Genomic DNA, 23,742 nt, shown 5'->3' on the forward strand with positions numbered 1-23,742 from the left:
TGGCTTCTACGTATTGGGTTCATTCTCTCATCACTGGTATTTGTCTAATATGATGCCACGGGCACCCTGTTTCCTGCCCTCCGTGATCAGCGCTCCTTTATTCGTTGTGTTGGTCCTGTTTTCTTGTCTTCTTCATGCTTTCCCTGTGGGTCCCAGAACTGCTTCTGGCGGTTTGTGGCTTCACCTGCGCCTGTTGCCACACTCATCACTTTCGCCCCAAATTCATATTCACAGTGAATCAAACATGTGAAGAAACTGATACCCGCGGAGTGGCCGATTCAAGGTCGAAACTGGGACACAGTCTGCCTTCGTGGCTAGCTAGCAATTTTAACTCCTCTCCCACTCTGGTGCCCTCCTCTCGGAACCCCCAGCCGAACACCCGGGGGCCACCCAACCAAGCACCCGACTAGTGCTTTCATCTGACTCTCTGCACCTATTTCCTAGCTGCTCTGCCTGTCCTGCCCATCCAGGGTAAGTGCCAGCCAGTCACATCACCTGGCATCGGCAGCACCTTCCAGACCTTCAGCCCTCAAGGCTGTGTCAAGAACCCTCAGCCTCAGTGGGATGCCTGCGGTGTCTCCTGTCCCACACGATGTGCACGCTGCACATCTGCCTGCAGGTGTCAGGTCTGCCCCACTGTTTTCATACCCCCAGGCCCAGCCCTGGAAGAAATCGCTATGAGCTGCCAGCACCGAACTCAGAAGCTGAACATGCCACGCCTTGTTTTGTGAGCTCTTTTTTTTCTAAGTGGATAACCTTGGCCACGTTGCCTAATCTCCCATGTCTTAATCTCCTCTTTGGGGAAGGAGGGGAAGATGATTCTCTGGACGCTGAATGAAGTAAAAAGGGCCGAACAGCTGGAGCAGGGTCCTGACCAATCAGGTAGTTACCAGAATCCTACATCCATGTTCTTCCTTGTGAACCTCGCTGGCGTCCAGCCAGTGACTCCTCAGGAGGTGCTTGGTGGGTGGAGAACCAACAGAAGGTCTTCCTATACCTACTGACCCTCTGTGCGCTGCAGGCTTGCTAGGCACCTGGGGGTTTCCCTGGGATCCAGCTCTTGTCTTTTGCTGGAAAAGCTCCTGGCTCCAAATCCTCTGTCGGTCCTCTTAGCTTTCGAAACTGGACTCACCCAAGGGCGACGGCAGGAAGGCAGTGACGTCTTCTTCTATCTTTTCCACTTGCCAGGAAGCGAGTAGCTTGTCAGCATGAAGAAGCTTGTGCCAGAGTTCAGCCTTGGCCCCACCCTCCTTTGCAAGCCTCCGAGGACAGCCTGGGGGTCTGACTGCAGGCAGTTTCTAGACAGGCAGGAAAAAGCTCCTGCAGCTGCAGGGGCCCCTCAGTTGCTGCAGGTGAAACCTTCCCAGGGTTATCTCAAGAGTCAGCCCTGTTCCGAACCATAATCACAGTTTCTGTGTCTCACCCGTCACTCATTGTGGAGGGCCTGGCAGAGTGCTTGGCACTCTTCACTGCTATAAAAAGGCCACCTCCAGGGCAGGGTGTGAAGGTTACTGAGTATTGTAGTCACCTCCTGCCAAAATAGCTGCGTGACCAACGTGAAACACACGGCACACAACTTAGGATCTGATACACATTAGGTTCATTTGTATTTGCTCTTGATCCCAAATACCACACACTCTCTAATCTCTCATTAATCCTGGAATAGCTCCTGATTATGAAGAAGCAAAGAAACAGAATGCTTTATCCTCAGAGTAAGACTGTTTAGTCATGCCCAGGCCTCCAGGAGAATGCCTCTTTCTGCCTGGTCCCTCCGAGATGACTTAACTGACCCATTCCGGGCCCTCCCAGAGGGAAGTTAGATAGATGCTGCTTCAGTGGCCATGACTTCACCGGGGTCAGCAGAAGTCTAGGTCACTGCAGATGGTCCAGTCTCTGGTCCTTGCCAACCCTCGCCCTCCCCCTATCTAGTGCCCATGACTGGGGCTTTTTGTGTTATCCTAAAGTTGGCACTCTCTCGTTTCCTGACAATAATGCTGGCTGTTTTTTTCTGAGCAAATGGAACAAATGACCGATGTGAACCTAATGCAATCTGCAAACTGGAAACATCTGCAGGGAGGCAAGGGCAGCTGCTGGCTGGGAAGGGCTACAAGGCCCTCCGAAGGTCCACAGAGGGGCAGGCTGCTCCAGAAACCTGCAGTCAGGTCCTTCAGGAGAAGGAAAGTTCTTTAAGGGCATGGCCCCTGGAAGGTCCACCACAGTCCAGTGGATGGACCCACATCCGTGAATATACAGATAGCAGACTAGACTCAATGGGTTAGAAGAATACATTTTTAAAGGATATGAAGTTAGGAGGGGGTGGAGTGGGAGCAGACTTGGAAGAAGTTAGGGGGAGAAGTAGGGAATGAATGTGATCCAAATACATTGTGTGTGTGTGTGTGTGTGTTTCTCAAAATTTAATAAAAACCATTTTAAAGGGTTAGCTCACAACCTGCCTCTCTTTTCACTTACAGAAGATGAGCTCCACATCATGTTTTGATCAAATCAAAGGAGCTACAAAGTCCCTCCCCTAAACACCATTTATATGTTAGATGTGGCAAAGCTGAAGTGACTCTCACTTCACAGACGACAGCAAAGACCCAAAGAGGAAACAGGTGCAGTGAGAAACAAGCCGTCTACGCTGGTGCTGAACAACTGCCTACCCACAGTGAGTCTGTGAGGGTACGGGCAGGAGGGACACGTGTTCCTGCACATTCTCTCTGTCTCTGTCTCTGTCTCTGTCTCTGTCTCTGTCTCTGTCTCTGTCTCTGTCTCTCTCTCTCTCACACACACACACACACACACACAATACACAAATCCTGCGTCACCTCCCTTAAAGTTGTTACAAGGCAGTCATTCCTTCCTTAAAGGCAAGAGCCTAAGGCTAGTTCTATGCAGTAGTACAGCGGGCTCTTTGTAACTCCCAGCTCTCTGGGCATGACATAGTGCATCCTTAACCATCCCCCCCCTTTTTTTAATATTTTATTTATTTATTATGTATACAGTCTTCTGCCTGCATGCCAGCAGAGGGCACCAGATCTCACTCAAGGTGGTTGTGAGCCACCTTGTGGTTGCCAGGAATTGAACTCAGGACCTCTGGAAGAACAGTGCTCTTAACCTCTGAGACATGTCTCCAGCCCCCATCCCGTTTTTTAATGGTCTGTTGCTAGCTATTCCTTGATTCGTGGTACGTGGAGCCTATCATTCACTTCCTAACATTGGCATCACGTCAAGATGAGTAGCTTCTCCCTGGTGGCTTGGCTAGCAACTGCATGAGTCAGCCAACCCGAGGCACTCTCACATCTCTGACCACTGTGCCTGTCTGCCCGGAGCAGATCATTTAATCCAAATGCAACTTTGAAAGCTAGATTGTCTTCAGTTCTACAGTAACCGAGGTTGAGCATCAAAAGCCTGGATTCAACAGAAAGATAGCCTAGAGCTAGCTCTTTGACTGCAGAGGGCATCTCAAAGTCCAAACCTATTTCTCAACACGGACCCTGACATGGAAAGGATTTTCTGAAGGTCACCCGGGAAGTCACTGTAGGGGGGGACACAGATGAGCTTGTACTGCTTTACTTCACAGGAACTTCTCAAACCAGGACTGCCACCTGCTAAGAACTGAGCTGCGTTCCCTTGGGCCTTAGCAATGAAGTTCTAGTTTCTAAACTATTCTCTGCCAGGCCTCAGGCTGCATGTATGATAAGAGAAGGAGAGAGAAAGAGAGAGAGAGAGAGAGAGAGAGAGAGAGACAGACAGACAGACAGACAGACAGACAGACAGACAGACAGACAGAGACAGAGATACACAGAGAGACACACAGAGAGACGGAGACAGAGATCTTTGAAATCAGAAGAGGGTGAGGCTCCATGATTCCTGATAGAAGTTGGGGACCGTATCAGTCTCAAGAGAACACTAACAAGAAGGGCCCTGCTGGGAGGTCACCATCCCTTGTACCAGAGGCCATAGGCATGCAATATTGCAGGCAGCCATTGGGTGCCAAATGCACTTCAGGGTCTCCACTATGTACGGAGGTCTCAAAGGCATCAACAGAAACTCTGAGGTCTCCGAGTAGTTTACTGCTGTGGCAGCCCCTCAGGAGCCAAAGTGATCTCAGGTCATCTCCTTTGCACATCTCCTGTTGTGAATGGTGGAGAGAATGGGGCTGTTTGAGGATGCTGGTGGTACACCAGGCCAGACATACTCCCCCAGAAATCAGTGACACTAGAGGGACAGGTGCTCTCACAGAACACAGAGGGCAGTCCAGCCTGGTCCCAGATAGGGGAGCTCCCTAGAGGACAGACCAGCTGACGACACTGAGGTATTCTTGTATTTGTCTGGATGCCACAGACTGGGTCACAGCATTCCTAAGGGGCTGCTCTGGCTACCTCCCCGCTCTGAGACCAACACCTAGACCTGAAGAGATGGGACTCGTCCACACTGCCCTGTCATGAGCCCAGCCCGCCAGAGTCAGCACCATTGGATTCCTCCTTGGCTTTTGTCATTACCCATACAGAGACAGCCCTCCCCTCCCACAGCCTGGCAGGTTGTGCCAGAATTGGTCTACCAAGGAAGCAGAGGACACAAGCCAAAAGGAAGTCACAAAGATCAGCTTAAAAATAACTCTCTCATGTCAATCATGAGGAGCAGCTCGCAGAGAAGCCAAGTTCTGAGGGCAAGATAGCCCAGGGTAATGTCAGAAGGGCTCTACAGCAAATCAGCAGAGGTTGGGTTTGCAGCCCCCCACCTTCTTATCAGCTTGGGCAAGCCACGGCCTGAACCTCTGCGCTCCTCAGACACTTCCGCCCAGCCAGCATCTGTTTCCTCCCCTATATTTAAAACCAGGTTAGTGAGCTCTCAATGCATTTTTCTGCCAGGGTTGAGCAGAGCCTTCCACAGAACACATGGCCCACATTGTAGCGTGTTCTATTGCTGCCCAGCTTCTCTGCTGGGTATGCCGGGCCCAGGCATCCCGAGACAGTTTCCAGCTTAGTTATTTTGTGGTGCATGCAAGAAGCAGAGCTGGAGGGAGGGCGGGCAAGCAGCTGGGAGATGGACCCAGATGCTGACCTTTCGCTATGGTTTGACTTTGAAATATCCCCACAAGCTTTTACTCCCTGCCTTCCCAGCTTGTGATGCTAACTTTAAGGCGAAGGGCCTAGGAGAAACCTGTTCAGCTTTAGTAAATATGTCAGTGTGGCTGGACCTTTGAAGGTTACACCTACCCCAGGTTCCACATAGCCACTGTTTCATATGAAGACTGAATTGTCTTGCTGCTGCCACAACTTCCCTGCCACAGTGGCCTGAAACCCTTCTGAAGCCATGAGGCAGACCATTATTTCCTCCCTAAGTTCTTCTCTTAGGTATGTCATTGAAACAATGGGCAAAGTAACCAATGCATTTGTCCAACACCAGGAGAGGCAAAGGGGCCCTGCAGGACACCAGAAATGCAGATGTCATCATCTACTGCACGATTATAAGGGTTCCTGGTGCAGTCTCCTCACGGCCAGGCCCTTGGGACCTTTGGCTATTCCTGGCATCATTCCCACTCCACTAAATAGAGGAGTTTGGAGGAAGGCCACCACAGTTCTCCAGTTCTACTCTCCAGGTTATTCAGGTCATTGTGGCCCTGTCTCAGCACACAAAACACTTGCTGGGAATTGTCACCAGAACCTTCTGGAAGATCTCCCCTTGTGGTGGGAAATAATACAGAATAATCTGAGAGCCCACATTCCTTGTCTTCGGCCCTCAGGTCTCAGACATCCCGAAGAAATGTGCTCTGTGGGTGACTGTATGCTGCCTGACATTGCAGGGTGACTTGCCTGGACTCAGCAGTTGTCATTGGAGTAAAGCAGAAAGGACTCCTGCTAGCAACCTCCTGCTCTTGTCGCCACATATCCAGGCTGCCTGCTCCAGCCAAGACACAGAGGCTGGGATTTCACACTGTCTTCTTTGCCCTAAACATAGAAACCTCCTAACTTGTTAATGTTTTATATTCTGGGAATTGGCCCTAAGTTGAGCATTGCTGAATTTCGGCCCATGAAAACACAGGCTGGAGTTACACTGGGGATTCAAAAACCCAGCTCTGCCCTTCTGCAGCTGTGTGATCTTAAATGAGTTGGCTAACTATTGTGAGCCCATTTCCATAACTGTCAAATGAGACTCATAGAAATGGCTAATAAAAGCCACTTCAAAGGGGTGTGAGAAAAGCCATGGAGATGGCATTTATGAACACCCGGTTCCTTGCCACCGGGTCCTCTGATGCGTTCTACGGTGGTGTGGGTTCCTTGTTTGTTTGGTTTGTGTCCCCTTCACACACCATGTTAAGTACTTTAGAGTTTCTTATTAAAACCCCTGTTCTTCTGAGCTGACAAGATGGCTCAGCAGTAGTGGCACTCATGGTGAAGCCTAACTGGAGTTTTGTCCCCACATAGCAGGAGAGAATTGACTCCTGCAGGTTGTCCTCTGACCTCCATACGTGTGCTCTGGCACAAGCATGCCTGCACATACTCAACTACAAATAAACAAATGTTAGAAACAACAGCAGCAACAACAACCCATTTCCTCCCAATAGTCTCCCTAACTACTGTCCTGCAAGAATAGCAAGTATCAGTTGAACACTTGCTATGCTGTGCAGACTGACCCTTCACATGCCTCAGCGTATTTCCTATGAGGCAGGGTTTTTTTTTTTTTGAGGCAGGTGTTATGGTGGCCATAATACCTATATTGTGTAGACAAGTGGGCTGAGCTAAATGTCTTTCCCAAGATACGTATATAGTCAATGGTAGAGTCGGGCCTCAGAGCCTCCACTTGAAACCTCTTGGATGGCCTGTGCTGCAGTCGGATGCAGTGCAGGGTACCACTGATGAGAGATTTTTTTTTATTGAACTCTACCCAGAAGTGGATGGTGCTTACTTTTCCAGTACCTGTTTTGTTTGTTTTTTATCAAACCATACTAAGCTGATCATTTGCTGATGACAGTACAGTTGATTTGGCACCTACCAGTCTTGTGTCAGACTCTAAATGCACCTAAGCCAGGGGGTTTTGTTGTTTCCACTCTACTGCCTGTTTGGACCAAGTAATTCTTTTTTGTGAAGGTAGATGTCTACTATGAGCTACTGGGTTACTGGGTGTTACCATCACCCTTGACTTCTACCCAAAATACCAACAGCAGTCCCTGCTCCCAATCAATATGTCTTCAGATATTGCCAAATGTTTCAGAGTGGGGTGCAAAATCACTACTGTTTGGGAAGGGCTGTTCTGAGCACAAAGTCTGAACTTGACAGTGCTTAGACTGTTTCCCCAAGATCACCAAGCCTGGCAGAGCCAAATCTGAACCAAGGCCTAAATGTTTACTCTGGAACCATGCTTTCAGTTCCTAAATAAAGAAAACTCAAACATGAGACTGCAATGTATTTGCCAAAAAAACAGTAGTATAAATGCGCCAGGATCCCCTCCCCTAGCACTGTTCAAATTCACAAGTTCTAGCCACAGCTTGCCAGAGCATGATCTAAGTATAAGACGTTGAAAGGGAAATCAACTGTGGAGTGTGAGTGAGGCTATCCTGCCAACCCCAGAGTTAAGCTGTCGTTTACAACCTTGGGTCCCTCAGGTGTGCCACAAGGTCTGGCCTGAGCATCCATCTATCCTGCTGGTTTTTTCTAGGATCACTATGAAGGTCTTGGGAAACAATGACCATTCTTAACTTTCACATATTCGGCCACCGTTTAAAAACAAACAAGCAAACGCCAATGCTGGAGCCCTCACTCTGACTTCTGCTCCAGTTTCATCTCTGTTTGGTTGCAGACTGTTTATGAAAATCTGACATGAATGACTCTAGATGAGGTCCCACCTTATAGCCCAGCTCTCTGCCTTGCTTTGCCAAGTCTAGGACTACAGGCATGTGCCACCATGCCCAAGCTAATTCGGACCTAATGTGCAAATTACACCACTGCTCATGACAGAGAGATGTGTAATTGAAGAGACCGCTAGGCACATAATTATCAAGTTACAGGAGCAATTCATGGCAAAATGAGGCTATCCCAAGCCTAAATTTCTTTCATTGCTGTTTTTTTTCTCTGCTTCCTCCACTGGTTTCATGACTTTTCTTCAGTGGGCCCTGTTACACACAGGGAGAGTCATGCACTGCATGCTCATTAGCAAGCCAGAGCTCCTTCCATTCCATCTTCAAATATCAAGGGCAAAATTAGCAACAAATGCAAGCAAATTCTCCAGGAACCGCTAAGTTGTTTCAAAGATGGGATTATTGCTGGAATCAGCCTGCTTCTGTCTATGTGAGAAACAGCAGCGGGGAACAGGTGACTAAAGTCCGAAGGCCTTGACCACCTTTAACAACTGTGCAGTCGTCAACCAGGGAGCCCCACCTCAGTATTCCTGAAGAGCCCCTCTTGTGTCTCCCTGACTCCTCACCATGAAAAGTTCTGATGATGAAATCAAGTGATGATCTCTTAAACAGATCAGATAGTGACAAGAGAGAGCCTATGATCCAAGAATTTGAAAGACTGGAATTCTAAGTATGTTAGGGCATTTCTCAATTGCATGGACAGTAGAAAAGAGGAAGATTTGTGCTCATGACACAGGCACTGCCTCAGCAGGACTTGTCCATGAAGCTATGAGGCTGTTTCCATGAAACCTTTTGTTTTGCAGATACGTCTTAAGATGGTGTTTTCAAACTGCAGCTATCAAACCCATTACTGATTGTGAAGTCAAACTAGTGGATCATGACCATGGTGTATTTTCAGTTGAAGTGGAAGAAAGTGGTACGTCAGACTCTACCTCACCTAGTAACCGTTGTTACTGTTTGGACTGTATGATTGTTAGTATCTGTCTAAAATTAAATTTTCATTTTAAGCTTTTATTGAAGTGCAACACACTACACACCAAGCACACACTTTGGTAAATTGTGACATCTGTTCATACCTGTGTAAACATCATTACAATCATCAAAACAAACATGCCCATGTCTCACCAGAGTCATCTTCTATCCCCTCGTAATTACCCCCTCCCTCTCCTCACTCATTTCTACTGATCCATGGTCTGTCACTGCAGATTAGTTGAGACTTTCTAGAAATATATAAATGCAGTGACATTGTAAAAGTACTCCTTTCACCTGGATTCTCTCAGCATGGTTTTGAGTTTCACCCACACTGTCAAGTGTATTCATAGCTTGCTGTTGTTGCAGCTTTTCCGTTGCATGAATACCATGGTTTGCTTATGCATGCCTCTGTTGATGGACATCTGGGGTGTTTCACACAGGAGACATTACAAATGAAGCTGTCATAAGCATTCAAGTACAAGCCTTTCTCCTCGGGCAAATTCATGGTTATGACATAACTGGTCATATAGTGAGTATTTGTATAACTCCTTATGAAGTTTCCAATCTTACAGTAAAATGATTGTAGTATTTTTACATTCCCACTAGTCATGAATGACACCAGTAACGAGTCAGAGTCCCATTTCCTGGAAAGAGACTCTCATCAATGCTTGAAATGGTGAGTACAAGGTTTCATTTGAGTCCTTCTGGTGGTCATGTGATAAAATCTCATTTAATTTGTGTGTACAGTCATGTACCAATGAAGGAAATTTGTTAGGCACTTTTTCTCACAGCGTGACTATCATAGAGTGTACCTGCACACAGACCTGAATCATTCTAAGTAGCCTACGAATAGAATCAAGATAGATAGGAAACCAGAAATATGATGTTGCTAACAGTACTGCATGGCACACTGTTTTATAGGAGATATATCTTTAGAAATAGAAGTATAACTTAAAATAATGATAAAATTTATAGTATAGTAAACACAAACCAGTAAAAGCTATTTATCGTCATCATCAACAATCATATACTGGATGTGATTATATGTACTATACTTGTATATAGCAGGCTGCAAACACATTAGTGATGAGCTTAGCCATGGCATCACTAGTCCGAAGGTCTCAATTTCATTATAATTTTCTCTTAGTTGCTAGATGGATGTTTAACTCAAGACCCTGAGCATGCTAAGCACATTTTTGCCACTGAGCTGCATTCTTAGATCAACTCCATTATAATCTTATAGGGTCACCATTGTATCTGCCAATCTGCCATTGAGCAATGTGTCGTTACACAGTGCTGACTGCACTTAATAACCAGTAAGATTTCATGTCTTTTCATGAAATCATCTGATATTTTCCTTGGTAAAGTAACTGTTAAATTATCCACCAATTTTAAAAAAAGAAGGACATTCCCTCTACAAACTCATGAACTCACAGCATCTGTGGTTGCCCACACAAGATCAAGCCAGGTAGCATTCCAGTATGGAATTCTACCTACACCTCACTGATGAGCTATTGACAGTTTATGGCTTCTAGGAGAGGAAAAGCCAGATTGCTTTAAGATTGGAGTCCCTTGTAGGTTGGCCATGCTCACTGGTAGTTGACCCCACACATTTTGAGTATACAGACACTATAAATTGGATTCAGTGGATTATAAAAAATATGATTACATGAAATTGGGAATGGTGTGGATGGTGTGGAAGTGTAAAATTTTCTTGAAGGAGTTGAGGGTGTGAGGAATGAATGCTCAAAATAAATTGTATGCACATATGAAATTCTCAAAAAATCTTAAAAAGCAAAATAAAAACTAACAATCAGCTCTCATGTTTTTAAAAATAGGAAACTGCAAATTAACAATATTCTGTAGGGGAACATTTTATACATGAATTACATAAACTTATCCCCTTTGAATCTGTGCCCACATGGAGAGGGGAAATTTCTTTTGCATTTTGTGTCTAATAACCACTTAATTGGGTAAAGAAAAATTAAATTAGGCAAAGAAAAATATCTTACACAACATGAACCCCAAGTCATTCAAGTTTTTAATGGAGTGGTTTTTTTCTACATATTTTAGATACAAATCCTTGTCAGATAAATATATGATTTGCAAATATTTTTTCCCAGTCTGTGGCTAACCCTTTGTCTTTTTATAGTGCCTTTGGGAAGAAAACGAATTTCATTATGGGCGACATTTTCTGTGGCAGCTGTTGCTTACTTAACACTTGATATTTAAGAAATCTTTGCCAAAGCCATGGTCACTAAGATGCCTCCTGTGTTTTCTCCTAGAACTTTCATGATCTTAGCCTTGCATTTATGTCTATGTCCACTTCAAGTTAGGGAAGAGTTGAGCCTCCCTTCATTGCGTTCGGCACTGTAGGTTTAAAAGGTTGTCCACTGTCCACTCAGTTGCTTGGGCGCTGCTCTTGAAAAAGTTAGCTGCAAGTATGGGGCCATTTCTATGTGTGTTCTGTGCACAGTTCCACCTGGCTATGTGTCTGTCTTCACACCAACACCACAACATTTTGATTGCGATAGTTTCTTTTAAACTCTTCATTCCTTAGGGCAGATTCAACTTCACAACAAAACCAAATGGATTGTGCAGAGTGCACAGTGATTTCCTGAGCCCTCCTCATGCAGTCTCCTAGTATCAGCTTTCTTGCCAGACTGGCACATCTCAACAATGGAATATTTCTGGGGACAGCACCGTCACCCAAAGGTCTTAGACACTGTAGTAGGGTGCATTCTAGGTGTTTTATGTAAGGGTTTTGAAGAAGTATAATTTATATGCATTCACCATTGTTAGCACATAGAATTTCACAACCCTAAAAATTATTCTGTGTCCCACATATTCAGCCCCCATCTGCCTCCAATTCCTGGAAACCATTGATCGTTTTACTATTTCCACCATCTTGGCATCTCTAGAATGGCGTATAACTGAAGTTAGATAGTCCCTGGCCTTCCGGATTCTGGTCCATGTAGGGCGTTCATCTAGTCACCTCCTGAAGGGCATTTGGTTACTCCCAAGCTTTGCCTCCATGTACAGGTTCATTTGTGGACCCAAGCTTTCAAACACATTTGAATAAATTCCAAAGATCAGTTTATAATCTTGAAATACATAGATTAATGAATGAATGAATTCAATTAAGTGGATTCTCAGGAAACAGTACGAAGAAAGGAGTTTGGTGAGAGAACACACACAGTTTTGTAACCAGTTTTGCCGTGTATCCTCATAGGTTTTTGGTCAGTGTTTGGGCCTGGATCACTCCAAGAGCTGCGTGATGTTGTCTTATGCTAAACTGCAGTCCTTTGATAGCACATGAGATACTTCATTTTCTCGCCTGCTGATTTGCCACCTTTTATACCTTCTTTGGTGAGGCATCTGTTCAGGGCTCTGTTCCACTTTCTATTGGGTAGTTAATTCTCTTATTATTTAATTTTAAGAGCTCTTTGTATGTTCTAAATAGTAGTACTGTGGTGATATTGCCTAAGGGTTCAGAATGCACATCCAGCCACAAACTATAGAGGTCAGGCAATAGTGATACACAGCTTTAATCCCAGCAGTCATACTAGCTAGCCACAGAGCTAGGCAGTGGTGGCACACACCTTTAATCCCAGGACTCAGAAGACAGGCAGATGGATCTCTGTTAGATCAAGGCCACAATAAGCTACACGAAATTGATCCAGTCCTAAAGAGAAACAGCTCACACAAAGGTCATCTCAGCACTTGGGATCACATAGCTTTAATCCCAGCACTAGGGCAGTATAAAAGGAGAAAAATGTCTCATGTGCAGATTTAGTTTCCAGACAGGGAGAGCTATTGTCTCTGAGGATTGGTGGAGACAGCATTGCACTCTGAGGATTCAAGGAGCTAGCTGGATTACCCTTTCAGTCTGAGGTAGAGGTAAGAGTTAGTGACTAGCTGCTTTGTTTATCTGACCATCAACTTGAACCCTAATGTCTGTCTGAGTTTTTAGTTTTCATACTATGTAGTACTTTATCAGGTATGTTGTGACTGTTTGAATAAGGATGTTCCACCCCACCATAGGCTCATATATTTGAAAGCTTAGTGACCAGATAAAGGCACTATTTGAAAGGATTAGGAGGCGTGGCCTTGTTGGAGGAAGTGAGTCAGTCACTGGGGGTGCATTTTGAGGTAAACACATGCCAAGTCCAGAATCCATTCCCCAATCCCCTGTAGATCAGGGTGTAGCTAACTCTCAGCTCCTTCTCCAGCATCATGTCCGCCTCCTGCTGCCATGCTTCCTGCCATAATGATAATGGACCAAACCCCTGAAACTGTAAGCAAGTCCACAGTTAAATACTTTCTGTTGTAAGAGTTGCCTTAGCCGGGAGTTGGTGGCACACACCTTTAATCCCAGCACTGGGGAGGTGGATGTAGGTGGATCTTTGTGAGTTCAAGGGCAGCCTGGTCTACAGAGAGAGTTCCAGGACAGCCTCCAAAGCTACAGAGAAACCCTGTCTCAAAAAACAAACAAACAAAAAAAAAAAGAGTTGCCTTAGTCAGAGTACCTCTTCACAGCAATAGAATGGTGAATAAAACACGGGTTCTTTGCAAAGGCTTTTCCCCTAGTCTAAACTTCCTTTTTTTGTTGCAATTTGCAGAGCAGAAGGCTTTCGTTTTAGTTAAGCCTTGTTTATCAGTGATCTCTTCATGGATCAGGCCGTGGGTGGTGTAGGTAATGAAAACCATCACTGTCAAACCCATATATCATCTAGATTGGTCATGTTATCAACCAAGAGTCTTCCAGTCCTGCATTTTGCATTTCAACCGATAATTACCTTGCACTGACTCTTAGAAAATTATTTCTATATTTGTGTTTGTTTTGTATGGGTTAAGTCCAGTTTCTTATTATCATTTATTGAACTTCATTTAAAAAATATAGGCTCGGCCAGGCGTTGGTGGCGCACGCCTTTAATCCCAGCACTCGGGAGGCAGAGGCAGGCAGATCTCTGTGAGTTCGAGGCCGGGCTGGACCGATAGCCTCCGAAACAATACAGAGAAACCCTGTCTCGAAAAAACAAAAAAATATATATATAGGCTCTCAATTCAGCACAGGCTGGCCCTCAAACTTGTTATGTAGCTGAGGATAACCTTGCGTTTTTGAGCCACTTCCCAAGTGCTGGGGTGCAGATGTGCCACTTGCTTTATGTGACTTTATTCTTTTTCTATTGTGTTGGCAACTATAACTAGATGTTATTCATCTCTCTGTGCAAACTTATGATCAGCTTTTATGAAGAATGGAAATCTTGATAGTGTTGAGTCCTTTCTTTTCAGGGACAAAGAATATTTTTCCATTTCTTTAATTCTAGATCATTGCTTGTTTGTTTATTTCCCCTTCCCAAATCTGGGGAAGGAACCCAGGGCTTTCACTTCTTAGGGAAGTGTTCACAACTGAGCCTCACCCCATCCTTTTTTTCCTTTCTTTTTAAATCCCTTCCCTTTGTGTAGTTCTCATATAGATTATTTTTCTATTGTTGTTGTTTGTTTATTGAGACAGGACCTCATCTATGTATCCCTGCCTGGCCTTGAAACTTGAAACTCCTCATGTAGACCAGGGTGGCCTCAAACTCAGAGATCTGCCCACCCCTGCCTCTCAACTGCTAGGATCGATGGCCTGCGTCACAAACCCAAGCCTCACACAGATCCTATGCATATAGCAGTCAATATAGAAGTATTCACCACTGAGCATGCTGGTATAAATGATAATGTGTTTCTATTTCCAAAATCCAATTACTCAACATAACCATACAGAAGCAATTACTCTTGTGATATTGACCTTGTATCCTGCATCTTTGCTATAATCATCTATTAATTCCAGGGTTTTGTTGGTTTGTTTTGGTATTTTCTATATAAACAGTCATATAAACTGGGAAGAGATCTTCTCAATCTTTATTTTTATTCCCTTTTCTTTCTTTCTACACTAGCTAAGACTTCCAGCACAATGCTTAAATGGATGGTCTTGTTCCTATAATTATCATTAATGACTCTATCTAGTAGTTTTTACTAGATTCCATTTGTTAGATAATCAGCAGTGATACTTTGCCCTGAAGTTTTATAGTAAAACATTTATAGTATGCAGGCTACCCTCAATATTATACCATTCCACATCTAGTGTAACAACCTTTTTAAAACAGGGTTTGTACATTTTGACATTTCTAGTCTTTCTCTAATTGCCATAACTTTACTTGTTTGTGGCATAAACTCATACAATTGTTACAGTTTTTACTTCCCTCCATAAGCTAGTTTAAATATTTCAATGATGAAAAAGAAGTTAATATTTACTATATGTTGACAATGCCAGTGGTCTTTATTCTTTTGTATAGATCTAGAGTTTCCATTATTCTCTCTTGATCGTAGACATTCTTCTAAGATTTTTTAGGTTTTTTTTTCCTTTTGTGCCGATCGAACTCAGGCTTGGACTTATTAGACACATGCTCAACCAACAGGCCAGCTTCTAGCACTGCTTTAACATGGCTTGACATGTAGTTACCCGTCAATTCCTTCCATTAACAAATAATTGGGAAATGTTTTTAGTGCTGTGTGTGTGTACATGAGCACAGGTGTCTGCAGAGGCTAAAGGAGCTGGAGTTATAGGTGATTGTGAGCAGCTCAACATTGATTCCAGAAATCAAACTCCGCTTCTCTAGGAGTGGTAAGTACTCCTAACCACTGAACTATCTTCCCAGCCTTTTACTGTTATTACTCTGTGTGTGTGTGTGTGTGTGTGTGTGTGTGTGTGTGTGTGTGTTCAGAGGCTCTTTCCTGCCTTTTTACATGAGTCCTAGGACTCTAACTCAGGGTGCTAGTGTAGCTGGTGCTTTTACCCAGTGAGCTTTCTTGCTGGCCCTCTACTTTTATTTTTTTCAGACAGGGTTTCTCACTTGAAGCTCAGCAATTTGGCTGGACCAGCTGGCAGAAAGTCCTAGGAATCCTTTCTCTGCCTCCCTGGTGCTGGGATCACAGAGGCAGGCCACCACACCCTGTTTTTCTACAAAAAATCTGGGGATCCAAAGCAGGGCCTCATGCCTGCACAAGCAGACTCTTTGTCAACTGAAACATCTCCCCAGCTCTGAAAAAAAAAATCCTTTTTGAATGACTTTGTTGTTGTTGAATTTTGCTATGCTTTGGATTATAGGGGTGGGTTCCTGATAAAAGGATGCGTTCCATTCTCTTCTTTCTCTTACAGGTTCTTTTCTCCTCTTCCTATCCAAGGATCTTGTAAGCAAGGAGGCAGTTGATCTCCCAGCAGCAGGAAACCTCTTCAGATGTGCAAATCATCCCATCTGGGGAGTTCTTTCTATAGCTACATAAAGCAGATTAGACAGTTTTAGTGTTTGGGCTTTTTGTTTGTTTCCTTGATCGACTGTTTGTTTTGGCATTGGGGAGGTAGGTTTGGGTGGTATGGTAAGACCAGGCCTTTGTAGCTCAAGCTGGAATGGAACTTGCTATGTATGATAGTTTGTATCTCGACAAAATCTAGAATTGCCTGAGAGACAGGCCTCTGGGCATGCCTATCTATCGGGGATTTTTCTGTTATGTTAATTGGGTTGAGAAAACACCCCCCCTGTGGGAGGCACCATTCCCTGGCTTGAATCCTGAACTGTGTAAGCAGAGAAAGGGCACTGAACAGTAGCAGCACGTGTTCACTGCTCGCTGACTCCGATAGCAGCTCTCTTGCTGCCTTGGCTTCCCTGCCAAGATGAACTGTACCCTCTGAGCCAGAATAAAGCCTTTCTTCCTTAAGTTGTTTTTGTTGAGAGTATTTTATCTCAGCAACAGGAAGAGAAACTAAGAAACTATGTAACCCAGGCAGCATCCTCTTTGAGGCAATCATTCTGCCTCAGCGTCCCAAACTCTTAAGATTGCATGTGTATCTCAATATACCTGGCTTGTTTTTCTACTGCCTTCTCTGTCTGCTCTTTGCATGCTCAATTTTTGCGTTTTTCAGCACATAGGATACATTATAACCACCATTTAGAAAACTGTCACCAGGAATGAGGACACAGACCTGCAATCCCAACACTTCAGAGGACACAGCAGGATTGTGAGTTCCAGGTTAATCTGGATTATAGGAGACACCACCTAAACAAAAGCCAAACCAAACCAACACAGACTTTATTTACTGATTCTATCAAAAGTGTTCCATCTGGTCTCTGCTTTGATGGTCATTGTTAGTCGTATTCCTGTCTCCATGCCAGCTAAGTTTTGGATTGGATGTCAGGCCTACAGGACTTTGTCTTGTTAATGTTAGACATTTTTGTATTGCCATAAATACATTTGAGCATTGTTCTAGAGAACAGATAAATTGCTTGGGAATAATTCCCTCGTTCCCAGGCTTGCAGCATTAGGGGAGATCACAGCCACCTTCAGTCTAGGGATAATTCTGTCCCGTAATTTAAAGTCCTATCTTTCACTCTCACTCAAAATTCCACCCACTAACTATGAAGTTCTCTGCTTTGGTCCTTCTGGGTAATTCTCTCCCAAGCCAAGCCTCAGCTACTTTCCTCACACATGTGTGGGTTGAAAAACTCTGAGTAGAAGACTTTAGAGAGACCTTCCCGATCCCCAGAGTTTTCCTTCAGCATAGACGGCACTGTCATTTCCGGTGTTTTCTTTTGCTTTCAGTCTCCCTCAGCTCCTAGGTCTGAGTTCTCAACCATACTACCTAGCTTTCTCCTCCCTGAACTGCAGTGGGAAACTCTCCTCAAGAGTAAGCTGGCTAACTGTAGGGCTCACTTCCTCTGTTTTCTCTTTTTTAGGAAGCACCTTCCAACACAGCCTGATAAGATTAGCATCAGAATATTGTTGTCTAATGTATTTTGTCCAGTTTATTATTTGGAAGGTAAACTTGGCTCCTCTTACTCCGTCTTGGTGAGAAGTAAAAATGTTGAACGTACTCTTTGTGTGTCTGGGTGTGTGTTTTAAACAGTACTGTCTGTGACATACATCCATAAGCAATGCATTTCCATCAACACAAAGACTCAAGCAGCTGTAATACCACCTTTTTTCAGAATCTCCCTAACTTGTCCTTCTAGGGGACATAGTAGCTTATGTAAAGATTAGACAGGAGTTCAAATGGCTTAAATAATTAATAGCCTGTACTCAAGACCAGAAGAAATCAAGTCCAGCCCTTACAAATGCACAGATCAGTTTTACTAGGACTAGATAGAATCAGCAGAGAAGCAAGGCTCAGATGCCAATCGGCTTGATGGACAGCAGTGCCCAGGCAGGGAGGAGCGCAGAGGGCCATCTGGCTTGGCATGGGAAAGAGAGAAGTATCAGCCAGCATTCCGCCTAGACCTCTGGACACAACTAGCATGAATTACACTCTAGACATAAGTAAAGAATGTTGAGGATTTGAGTCTTCTTCTAAAATCTCATGGTACTTAGTAGCCAAGTGATTGTCACTTTTTTTGTTGTTTTATTTTTGTTTGTTTGTTTTTTCGAGACTGGGAGGCTGTCCTGTCTTGTAGACCAGGCTGGTCTTGAACTCACAGCGATCCACCTGCCTCTGCCTACTGAGTGCTGGTGTGAATGTCACTTCTAAGACACATACACAGGTAACACTCATAGAAGGTAAAGCAGGGAAGAATGGACATTATTCCCTGTGATATACAACTGTTTATACTACAGTTTTCTCACTTGTTAGCGGGTTCTTGGCTAGAAAGTCATTCCTATTCCTGTTTGAAAGAACTATCTAGGGAGCACAGTGTAAACTTTATGAGATTTGGAGCAGAATAGACCTGAATTCAAATACCATCTTTACACAAATGAGTGAGACTTAGCATTTCCAAGTCTCCATTTCATCATTTGTAAAATAATGTAGTATTTTGTTGGGAAGGATGTTTTGTAGGAGTCTTATAATATTCACTCAGAAAACATGCCTATCATCACTATTCCAGCAGCTATTTGAGGAAGACAAAGGTGGCACCTCTTCATCTGTCCAGACACGCAGTGTCCTACAATGAAGTCCATCTGAGCCCATAAAAAACCCCAGTCTTGTCTATGTTTCATAAAAACCATAGTTGCCAGATATTGTAAGGACAGCCATCAGGCCAGCTGAGAGCCCTTTCTGGTCTACCTTTCTCTGAAGACTCTGTCTTTCCCATAACAGTGGCATCCGCCCTGACCCTGGAAAGCAAGGTTTGGTTCCCTGTTCAAGGCTGAGCATTGCCTGTCCCTGTGTGTACTGAGAGCCCTCCAGAGCCCTCATCCTGGTTCAGGGGTGAAGGTGGTTGAGCTTGAGAGCAGACAAGGCATACTAGCTACTGGGACCTGCTGGCATGGGAACAAGTCAAGAGGCCTGCCAGAGGGGCAGCCAAGTGTCCCAACAGCTGATGCATGGCCCCTGCCCTTACAGGCTTCTGTGGCTGTGGGTGGCCCTACTCACCCATAATTGTCAGCATAGGGCTTGCTACTTTCCCTTCAGAATGACATTTGGCCTCAGAGTGGAGTGAAACCTGTTAAGACTGGATTTCTCTGAAGGGTCCTCTGACCATCCTCCCTAGCCCACCCAGAAAATTACAATTGCTGATTAACTTTGTAAATGGGCTCAGTATTTTATTTCTGTGAATGCCATACACAGATCATCCCACCCCAAGACTTCGTATTGACATGTGGGTCCTCAAAGTCGACTGTGTTGAATCCCTGCCTCTTGACTAACATGGACTCACAGATTCAAGTCCTTCCCTTCTTTGCTGCCTCTTTCAGCTCCTCAGTTCCTTCTCCTTCTCTTCACTTCCCACTGTTTCTCTCTACTTACTAACCTGATGCAGTTCTCATTCTTTCTACCTAGAATGAATCCCATGGGTTCTCTTCCATTGTCTAAGGTACCACTGACTCCACAGCTGTCTGCATCCCTAATGGAGGTGCAAAGTTGTAAGTTGTAATCTAATTTCAGAATGACTCCTTCCACGAGGACCTATCTCTAACATTGCCAAAAAGGAAAGAGTGCTCAGCATATAAAAAGAAAACATACCTTCCACTACATCCCACTCACTCCCTTACTTATTAGCTAACGATAGCTTAGAATTTGTTGTATGTCTTTCTAGATTTTGTTTATGTTTATACACTACGTATAAGTTACCCAATTGGTTAGTAGCAGACACTTGGAAGGTAGGGCACCTGAGATTGAATTCTGACCTTGCCATTTACTAGTTAAGGAATCTTACAGAAGTGGCGACCTTTCTATACATTAGTTTATTCATATAAGATTGAAATAAGAGTAATATATATTTCACAGGGTTCTTTTTTTATAAATCACATTTTTAAAATGCGTGCACGTGTCATCTGTGGAGGTCAGAGGAAAACTTGAGGAATCTGTTCCTCAATGTGGGACCCTGGATTAAAACTCAGATCAACAGGCTAGGGTGCAAGTGCTTTTATCTGCTGAACTAGCAATGGCAACCACAGAGTTCTTTGGAGGACCAATAAGTTAGAGTAATGCCTGGTATATGATTAATTATTGTGCATTTTATTGTTATTTATGCATTTTTATCTTTGTTGCACAAGTGGGACCATAGCATGCATATTGTTCTACAAGCTTGTGTAATCTGATAACATATCATATGTATCTTTGAATACCAGTACAACCTCATGCATTGTAATAATAGCATAGCATTGATGCACTGATTGATTGTATTTGTGTACAAGCTGGATCCACTTTTAAGTTCAGAGTATAAAATAGCATTAAGGGGATGGGGAGCCTAGACAGAATGGCTCAGTGGCACTTGCTACTCTTCAGAGGACCTGGGGTTCAATTCCCTTCACCCACCTGGTGGCTCACAACTATCTGTAACTGTAGTTCCAGGGGATCTGATGCTCGTGACTGACCTCTGCGGGTACTACATGTGGTGTACATACATACATGCAGGCAATGGACATACAACAAAAACAAAGGAGTCTAAAACGATTCTTTAAAGATATCACATGAAATAAATGACATCTTATCACACACTATGGCCAGAGAGAGTGATCTTGGGGTCCCAGCTATCTGTTTTCTCAATTCTGAGTTCCTAAAAGACAAGGCTGGTGTCCTCCTATATCCTAAGAGCTGCCAACTGCACCCTGCCATGCACAGAGACCTAGTAAGCTGTTAAATATTCTTATTGATCAATTTGTGTGTGTTCCTTTCCAAACATGGTTTCCTGACAGGCCCTTGAAAAGGAAGTCCTTTCCTTCTTGCCCCTTCCCATGACCTGGAATAGGAAAAACTGATCCCTTGGGGAAGGGCTATGTTTAACCTGCTCAGAAGGCCTCTGGGAGCACAGGAATGATGTGAGCATAAAACTAAGAGGCAGAAATGGGTGTGGTGGTGAATGCCAGTAATCCCTGCTCCTAGAGACAAGAGCATCTGTTCAAGGGTACTCTCAGCTACATAGCAAGTTCCAGGCCAGCCTGAACTGTGTGAGAACCTATTTCAAAAGAGAAACCAAATGAAAAGAGGTTACAAGGATAGTTCAGTCTGTAAAGCCTTAGACTTGCAAGGCCTGAAGATATGCATTCAATACCCAGGACTTCTCTCTGGGAGAAAAAGAAAGAAAAATTTTAAAGGTTAGATGTATGTCCATGCTTGTAATCCTGGTACTGAGGAGGCAGAGACAAGTGGATCTCTGAAGCTTTCCCCACTTCCAACCTGTCCTACTTGATGAGGTGAATCCCAGCCCAGTGAGAGACCCAATAGGAAGGAAAAAAGTTAGATGGTACCCAAGGTTGACTTCTGGCCCTCATGCACATCTGCACACACATGCATGCACACACACACAGTCTCTAGATGAATGAATAAATAAATATGTGTACACATGGGTACATGTATGACCGTGTGTATGTTCTCAATGACATAGTTATTCCTTACTCTCTACCCTGCTTATTCTCCTATTATTTCCTACTTACATCTGGAAATCACAGCTCAAAGGTGACAAGTATATTCCTGGCTAGCTTGAACTCAAGAGGCATGAAAATTAGGGAACATCCCATTCACTGGAAATCAGTCTAGCATTTGGTTCTAAGTAACAGATTTAGGAGCCTAACTCAATGATCTATCAGCTCATGACTTGAATCCTTCCGTGCTCAGTTTCTCCATTTTGAAGGAGATGAGGATAATAACACAGAGTCACATTGAGGGTTATACGAATTCAATTCACTAAGGACTTTTAACAGCACCCAGCAGAGTCAGAACCAAACAAATGTCCACTTTATTATAACTGTAGCTAAATGCACCTACAAGCCCTCACCTCCAAGATTTACTCTTTTAAAGAGAATTTAAGAGAAAGAGAAATCATGCACGTGCACGCGTGTGTGTGGGAGCACACGCACACACAGTGAGAGAGAGACAGAGACAGAATCAGAGAGAGAGAGAGAGAGAGAGAGAGAGAGAGAGAGAGAGAGAGAGAGAGAGAGAGAGAGAGAGAGAGAGAGAGAGAATTACTCAGCGCAGTTTAGTGGGGAGAGAAAATTTATCACTTTAGAAATTGTTCCCAATGAAAGGTCAGGGCCATTTCAAAAACCATCTGATTAAATCCGTAAGCAGTAGGCACAGAGATCCCTCTGGACTTCACAAATCAGATAGGCATCTAGTCAAGTCATTCCTATAGGGGGAGCTTACAGAATTAAACTAACATAGGGAAAGGACCCAAGCAGTCCAGGAATTCAGTCACCTAAAATGGTTGCTGGGGGCAGGGCAAATGTTTAAAAGAGGGATGAAGTGTTTAATAGCTTCTTGATCTACTGAACATCTTTATTCTCCTTTGGCGCTGCCACTTCTAGAAGCCATGTGCTAACAGGGCTGACCCTCCCACGCAGGAGCAGCACCTCTCCTGCTCCCTAGAGCTAACAGTGCGACTGACCAAAAGTATGTGTGTCCTGCGAGGTATGTCTCCTACAGAGGGAAAATCAAAAGGGAGACCAAAAGGTGCTAGCTGTTGGAAATCCAGCTGCCTGTTCCAGCCTCTGGCCGTACAACAGCTTCATTGTATGAGGATAGAAAACTTAACGGAGGCTTGCCTGCAAGCATATTTGAACTTGGACCTCCAGTGCAAGGGCTAGCAGCCAGCTCCCATGCCCAGACACCCCCCTCCTCTCCTTCACTCCTCTCCATCTTTGCAAGAGCATTTAGTTCCATTTAAGTCCAGGAGACCTGGCAAAAACAACACTCCAAATGCCACTTCCATTTATGGCAATGGGAGCCTCTTCACCAGGGAGACATGGTTTGTCAGCCCCTGAGTCTTTCAGGCTCAGTGCTGCATGCATCTGACTCCTCTGCTCACACTGAGACAAGAGCAAGACCTGCCGGATGGGGCTTCTTTTTCAAGTTTGGTTTATCTGTTTATTTTTAGGAGAATGACTTAAGGTCGGCAAAGGAACAGAGTTCCGGATTTCTAACATTAGAGTGATCTTTGCCAGCCGCATGTCAGCTTCTGCATCTCTCAGATGAGTAAACTGAGGCCAGAGAAGCACTTTGAGACAGACCCATGAGATAAGCCACATCCCTGCCTTCTCTGTGTTGGCTTTATTAGCGTTTGCTATTCTGTGGGTGTGCAAAGTCCTGCGCTCAGGAAAAGGAGAAAATTTTTACCCTGCAGTCGACTGTGACTGGTTAATCTCTTCGAATCCACATCATCTCTCATAGCTCTCAGTCTGCCATTCTTTTTTGTCACTGGGGTTCAAATTCTTAAAGTGAAATCATGTTTCAATTCTACCCGTGTGGTTAGGTTTTGTCAACTTGACACAGATCTCAACGTATCTGGAAAGAAAGAATTACAATGGAGGAACTGATTCCATCGGATTATCCTGTGGGCATGTCTATGAGGCATTTTCTTGATTCGTGATTGATGTGGGAGGTTCCAGGTCATTGTGGGTGGTGCCACCCCTGGGCAGGTGGTCCTGGCTGTATA

General features: G+C 44.3%; 1 protein-coding gene and 2 long non-coding RNA genes across 7 annotated transcripts in view; 2 read left to right on the plus strand and 1 right to left on the minus strand.

Moving 5' to 3' along the window:
* Nucleotides 1-23,742, minus strand: part of LOC101844401 (adenosine receptor A3) — a 71,905-nt gene that overhangs the window by 29,524 nt on the left and 18,639 nt on the right. The gene's annotated exons all lie outside the window — the stretch shown is intronic.
* The window catches only part of LOC110342122, a 28,413-nt gene continuing 5,389 nt past the window's right edge, over nucleotides 719-23,742 (plus strand). Inside the window, exons 1-4 of the long non-coding RNA XR_002384122.2 lie at nucleotides 719-882; nucleotides 2,472-2,665; nucleotides 8,662-8,774; nucleotides 9,437-9,506. This is a non-coding gene — a long non-coding RNA (uncharacterized LOC110342122). The remainder of the gene's footprint in view (nucleotides 883-2,471; nucleotides 2,666-8,661; nucleotides 8,775-9,436; nucleotides 9,507-23,742) is intronic.
* On the plus strand, nucleotides 13,287-16,594 carry LOC110342123. The gene is made up of 2 exons (XR_002384123.2): nucleotides 13,287-15,503; nucleotides 16,038-16,594. It is a non-coding gene; the product is annotated as an uncharacterized LOC110342123 (long non-coding RNA).

The sequence above is a fragment of the Mesocricetus auratus genome, unplaced genomic scaffold (genome assembly GCF_017639785.1).
Source record: "Mesocricetus auratus isolate SY011 unplaced genomic scaffold, BCM_Maur_2.0 Super-Scaffold_100009, whole genome shotgun sequence".
In the NCBI taxonomy this organism is placed as follows: Eukaryota; Metazoa; Chordata; class Mammalia; order Rodentia; family Cricetidae; genus Mesocricetus; species Mesocricetus auratus.